Below are 6,939 nucleotides of genomic sequence, written 5' to 3' on the forward strand. Positions count from 1 at the left end.
AATAACGGGGAGCGAGAGAAAAGTTAATTGGGTGTCGGTGCATCATACAGGGAGGACCACATCTTGAGAGTAGTGAGATGAGAAAGAGTGTTAGTTTTTTTGAGAGATTCTTTTTCCCCTTAAAATTAAGGGTTGTTATTAGCGTAACAAGGGTGGGTTACTTTTCCAAATGTAACAAAAAGGTGAATAGACTGGTATGTAATAAAGAATAAAACATTTAAGTATCAATTAGATAGGACAATTTGGACATTTCATTTTTTTTATTAGAAACTAATACTTATATTGTAAAATGACATATTAAATGGTATTTCTGTCATTTCATAACATACACTAGATGATTGACACGTGTCGTACCTCCATCCAACGGTCATTTTTTAAGTAAAAAGTTTTCTCACTTTTCCCTAACATCCACCCTCTCTCTCCCCTCTTTCCCGCACTTCTCTGTCTCTCTCTACTCCTCCCACTCTCAGAGAAGCGCAAGGATCTTTGCCGGAGTAGCTGCCCATCGGATAGGAAGGGTTCCCATCTGCTCCGCTGTGACCATCAAACGACGACGGCGCCCTCTGCAACGCGACCCACTCCTCTCTCTTTTTTCACGCAAGCCGATTTACTTCACGAAGTCTCGAAATGTGTCGCTGCCGGAGCCCTTGCTGCGAACCAGAGCCTCACACTTCAGTCCCTGCTGCGAACCTCTCTCGATCTGCCGGAGTACCCTCAGAGACGGCAACGGATTCGGCTCCTCTGACTCACGCTCGGTCTCTCTTGCAAACCTCTGCTCTCACTTGCTTTGTTTCGTGGACAAGGAGAAAAACTCAGTAAGTTTTTTTTTTAACTTTATCCTTTTTGATTAGTTTTCCTATTCTTAGCCTGCATTTCATTATCTCTTTCGACATTCTTGTTAGAGATCGGCTGATTTATTTATTACGTTCGTTCTCTCTTGATCTCGTCTCCACTTTTCGTTCACATCTATATGATTGTACTGCCTTCCCTTTGAGATTTGGTGAAGTAAATCTGTAGTTATTGTTTGATTTACTTGTAGATTTCGATGATTTCCGCTCTCTCTCTCTCTGTAATGCACACCAACACAGATCCAGGGAATGTCCACCCCTGCTTGATTGTTCTATTTAAAGCTTTCGAAGTGAATTTCCAAATCCCATTTAGAGACCACCTTCATCACCAGTTTTCTCGGAGGTTCTGGGAGAAATATCTTGTTACTGCATTAGGTTTTCCGCAGAGATTTCTCTGTATGTACAAAGACACGTTTTTATGATTCATATATTTGCGTTATGGAATGGGATTTCATTATCCCTTAGAGCTAAATAGATACTAATTTTTGCCATTTCATGAATATGAAGCTTTGTTACACAAAATGGGGAAAAAATGATTTTTCATATTTTATTGAGAGCCTAAGAGGTGATCAATATAATTTGTCATTTGCTGGAGTTGGTTCAGTTTCAACAACTATAGTTGTGTTAGTGGAGTTAATATGACCTTAAATACCATTCCAGTGATAATGGATGAAGCCATTGCAGCCTTAGAGTGTCATAATTTCCAGGAAATAGGGTTTTTTAGGTCTTGAATAATTTATTTACATTATGCTGTAACTGTGGTAGCAACAGCTTGCACTTCTTCTAAAATCAAACCATATAGGCTCCCTCTTGAATAATTTATTCTTCATTGTTGCTTGATAAGTGTTCTAAACGCTTATTAATTGTTAAAGTAATTGATTTTGAGCTTGACTGAGCAATTACGCTGTCTGTTATTAGTATTATTGTTATTATCATTACATAACTTAGAAGAGGATGTTTTTGAGTTGTTGCAATCTCCCCATATCTTTTGGATAATAATTAAAGGACCATGCCAAGATTTATTGAGTTGTAGGAGCATCATGATGCATATTTTATCATGTTCAAGCATTCTTGAGTGAGTAATTTTTTACCCTTTTTTATGGAGCTAGGTGAGTCTTTAGCTCAAAATGGAAGAGCAACTGGGGTTACACCCAGTAGATGGTGGTTCGAACCCACCAGGACTCGTATTGAGTGTAAACTTTTAGCTCAAAACAGAAGAGAAACTGGGGTTACACCCAGCAAGAAAAACATCAACCACCTGGCTCATGTACCTTGAGATTTTCAAGAAATGTTCAATGAAGATGGAAAGATAATTAAAGAATATGAGCTTTAGAGTGCTGAATGTTGGGAGTAATTTTACATTTGGTTTTGAACAACATTAGAAATTCTTTTTACATTATAAACTTTTGGTGATTGTAATGAAACTTGGACTATTGGTTTATCCTTGATTGACAAGAAAGAAATTGAAAAAGAGAAGAGAAGAAAGAACAGAGTGAAGCAATTAGTTGTAGGAACCCTTGGAGGTGGATCATGTAAAACTAATGTGCCAATAAACTCTTTAGTTGGATGTGGTGTGGTTGATGGAAGTTAAGTGTTTTAACAGATTTTATGTCTTTTAAAAGGTAGAGAAAAGACCATCCTCAAGTTCTTTTAAGTTGCCATGGATACCATTTACTGACTCTCTAACTGCAGAAAAAGAGAATAAATTCCTCCTCCTTCGAGTGAATGAGCCCTTTGCCATTGTGAGTGAATGAATAAAATGAGAAAGTGATTGATTCATTAGCCGGATAGGTTGGAGAAATGCTGCAGAGGCTTGTCTCTCAGAGGTTAGTGTTCTACTAGCTATTGATATGTTTCTCTTTCATTTATTTTGCTTTTCATTCATAGTTTTTAACTCAATTCAGGGCTAACTTATTTATATTTTGATTTTGTATCGGTTAATGAATGTTGTGTTGTTCTGACCATATGGGTAGCAGGAGGTAAATTTATGATATGTACACAACCTTGGCATAGGATCAAAATGTTAATGGCCACTCTCATTTTTCTTGAATTGGCCTCTTTCTCTTGAGCTGTATCAAAATTTGGTTCTGGGATTAATGAACTTACAATTCCTCTACTACTCCATCCTCTTCCTCTTTTTTTTTTTCACTCCCTGGAGCAAGTGCATATGCTGGGATTGAACTTACAATTCTGCCACAGTTCTTGGTACCTCCACTACTCCATCAGGACTCTAATTAATGCTTTATTTCAAGTTTAGTTTCAGCTTTGACCCTTGATTGAAACCTGTTGGAACTTGCCATTGATTTGCTTGATTACTTGCTATAATTCTTCTCTATTTTTTCATTCAGTTTTCTCCCTCCATTTCAGAAATCATAGTTGAATTCAACTTCTTAAAACTCTGAATTCTGAACTTCAATCATTCTTCCTTGATTCAGGTTTCTGTTTGTGAGCTAATCTTCAAGTTAGACCATTGTCATTGGAGTTGTCATCCTCTTTTGGGTCAGAAAAAAGAACTGGTTCGTGCTTTATTTTTTCAAAATGAAGAGGCCTGCAAACTTGCTTGGTGGCTTTGTTCTCAAGGTACTTTAATGTTCTCCTATTCCTTTCAGTAGCTTTTGAGATTGGAGATAAAAACACAGTGGATGCAACACCCACCCTCAAATTGATGCAGACTAAATGTGGATGGTTGTTGTTCATAAGGTAACCAGGCAAAGCCAGTCTCCCAACGCAACAACGAAACCCCTGAACGATTGCTGCTTCTTGGTACAAGGAGGAAGTCGGTAAGACTCCTTGGTGACAGGGTTGAATATGTAATAGGTTCTATAGTAATGAAGACCGCATAGAAAAAGTCCATTGGAAGAGCAGATGATATCGCCAAGCAAGTTTAGAAATTTTTGAGCTAATTCAAAATTGATGACGATATCTAGTCCACCTTCTTCTAATGTCACTGCCGAACAAGTTACTTTCAGGTGGTGGTAATGTTGCCAAGAATTTCAATGGACTAGAGAGGATTTCTATTGATCGGGTTTGGAAGAAGCCAAGAGGCAGAATTGACGATGGGGATGGGATAAGTAAAGTTGCCAAGAATTTCAATCCAAAACATCTACGATCCATTTCAGGAGGATACTTGGATTACGGAATAGAGTGAGAAGAGATGGAACCTTAGTACAGTAGTAGCAAGAGAGAGATGAAGTGACAATGAAGATTGATAGAATCAAGGTTCGCCAGCCAGAGGATGAAGAAGGTTTGGGCTACGCACAAAGAAGACTGGTGCTAGGGTTTCAGATTTGAAATGAGGACGATGGAGGAAGGAGGGAAGGTTTGGGATACGCAGGTCCGCTAGGAATTTCAAATCGAGGTTGCTGCTCACGAAGAACGCCCTGCTGGTCTTGTGTGGGGTAGGAAAACAAGCGAGAGAGAGAGATAGGGAGGTGTTATTTAACAAGCTAGATTCGGACTAAAACCAATTCATACTCAAATTCGCTCTAGCAGAGTAGACGATTAGGGCATCACAGAGGACGATTAGATTTCAGATTATTAGACAAGAAATAGAGGAAGACACTCGAGGTTGCATCTCAGGAAGATGGCCCTGCTCGTCTTGTGTGGGGTAGGAAAACAAACGAGAAAGAGACGAGACAAGAGAGGGAGGTGAGGTTGCAGACGAGAGAGACGATGGATATATTTTGGGGAAGATGGGCTGTGCGCAATTACATTTTAACTCTTAATTATAAAATCTATTTAAAGTTATTGGTTTTCTATGATTTTCTTTTAATTTTTAATCAAGAATGTGATTTTACTCAATTACCCACAAAAATTTATTTTCAATTACACCTTTAATGTAGTTCCAAGAGGGTAATTGAAATAATATAAGTAATTGTAAGAATACGTGTATTACATTTTCACTGTTTATCTTTAATTAAACTTATCTTTTCTTGTAAATTTTTTTTTTCATAAAATAGAAAAAGAGAGACTTTATTTTTTTTCCATTGGGAAAGAAAACAACTTCATCTGTTGTTACCAAAAAAAAAAAAAAAAAAAACCTCCCTCATTTTTTTGTTTGGGTGCAAAGGGTGGACCCCCTTATTCTGAATCTAATTTCTAAACCTCCTCCACCGACCTTGGCTCCTTAGGTCGAATCGCCGGCACCATAGTGGTTTTCCTGCCACAGTCATCCTCATTACTTCCATGCCGTTCATCACATACTCAATCATCAATGCTGATCGGAACACCACTTTCCCAAACAGGGAGGGTCCCACTCCTCCACGTGGATGCTCGTTATTCACATACACACTCTCAATGCAGTCACCGTACCTGCTGCAGTGCACACAAAATAAACAACAATATCGGGTCGGTTCGGGTCCGGTATGAAACAACCGGTGCTTAAATTGAAACCCTATTCGAAAAATACATACATACATAGTTACATACCCCGTGAAGTATTCATAGATTTCGTTCTCGGTTAGCGGGTTCCCCATTGAGAACGTCACGAATACTGACCTAAGTTGCACGGGTATCCATGGCTGTTGGATCTCTGCCGGGCTCCATGGTCGGGCCATAGGATTTAGGTTGGTCCGGGTTGGCAAACCGACAATTGTCAGACTTTGTGAACCTGCAGTTAAACCAACTCCAGGGTTTTGGGTGGGTCTAGCTGGTCGACCCAACTGGTTAAACATCGAAAATCCTGAGAGTCCCACCAGACCCTGGGCAGCCCCTTGCCGGCTGGACCCTTCTCCAAACGGTCTGACCGGTCCAGCCAACTCCCAACGGTTCTGTGATTGTGGTTGTGCTTGGGTTTGGGCTTGGGATTGGGCTTGGGCTTGGGCTTGGGCTTGACCAGTCATCTCGTCCATGATGTCCCGGAATATAACATTACAAACACCATCCAAGACGAGAGAAAGACCTTCGCGGAGATCTCGTCTGTTCATGTAAAAGTAGTCCAATGTGAAATGGTGGTCCGCGATGTTGGATATCAAAAGAAGAGAAGTGGGTGAAGGATTTATTGTTTCATCTGATTCAATAAGTGACAGTGCAGCTAGTGTCTCTGCAGCAACAAGTGAGATCGTCATCATGTTGTCATATGTTGCAATCTTTCTTACGAGGTTAAGATGGCCTAAGGATTCCAAGCACAACCATAACCCAATGACCCTAATCGACGCTTCTGCTTCCATTCCAATCATGACCATCCGACGGTAGATCTGGCGTTCATTGTTGTAGGTGGACAATAGGGTTCCAAACGAATCCATCTTATTAGTAGGTTTAGATAGTTTCTCTGTGGAGGAGGGATAAGGAAAACTGTGCACTGTAAAAATAGTACTAGTCCCTGTGATAAAATGTGGGCCCAGATCAGAGCCCTTGAGTGTCCCACATTTTATAGAAGAGTTTGCAAACCGTGGTGACTGTTTGGACAGGTGCTTTTTCTACGGGTGTGATTCGTGACTCGTGAGTTACCCTCACAAAGGACGCGCCTATTGGTTACGACTTTGAAAGGGTTACCAAACTCCTTACGCACTGGTATATGGTCAGGGACAGATGGGTGAGCAGCGGTGGATCATGTGTGATGCAGCTGCACCAACAATGAACGGGGTAGATCCAAAATTCTCATCCAACGGTTAATAAGTGCTAGCGTGGGAGATTCCATTTATATTCCGCCAGAGTGTAAAATAAAAAACAAAACAAAAGCAAAATCCCTCTCTTCTCCTGTTCTCCTTTTCTCCTCTTGCTTCTGCTGTGCGAATTCTCCCTCCCTCTTCTGTTCTACTTCTTCAGCCCAAAACCAAAAGGGTTTGATTCTTACGAGAGAGAGAGAGAGCGAGAGAGAGAGAGAGAGAAGATGTTCGGAAGTTCAGGAAAGCATGGTAGAGGAGGAGGAGGTGGAAGAGGTGCAAAGCGCATCCACTCTCCTTTCCCTCCGGCACCTCCCCACTCCCGCCCAGTGGGAGGCGCCGCTAGTGGCCGCCTGTCAATCAGTGGTGCCGCGGGCCGTAACCGCCAATCCATCACCGCAGCCTCTGCCGCGGCCCCATCAGCTCCAGAGGAGACTTTCAGCCTTGTTACCGAAGACCCACTTGCTTTCGCCATGATTATTCGACTT

Source organism: Telopea speciosissima, chromosome 1, assembly GCF_018873765.1.
Source record: "Telopea speciosissima isolate NSW1024214 ecotype Mountain lineage chromosome 1, Tspe_v1, whole genome shotgun sequence".
Taxonomy (NCBI): domain Eukaryota; kingdom Viridiplantae; phylum Streptophyta; class Magnoliopsida; order Proteales; family Proteaceae; genus Telopea; species Telopea speciosissima.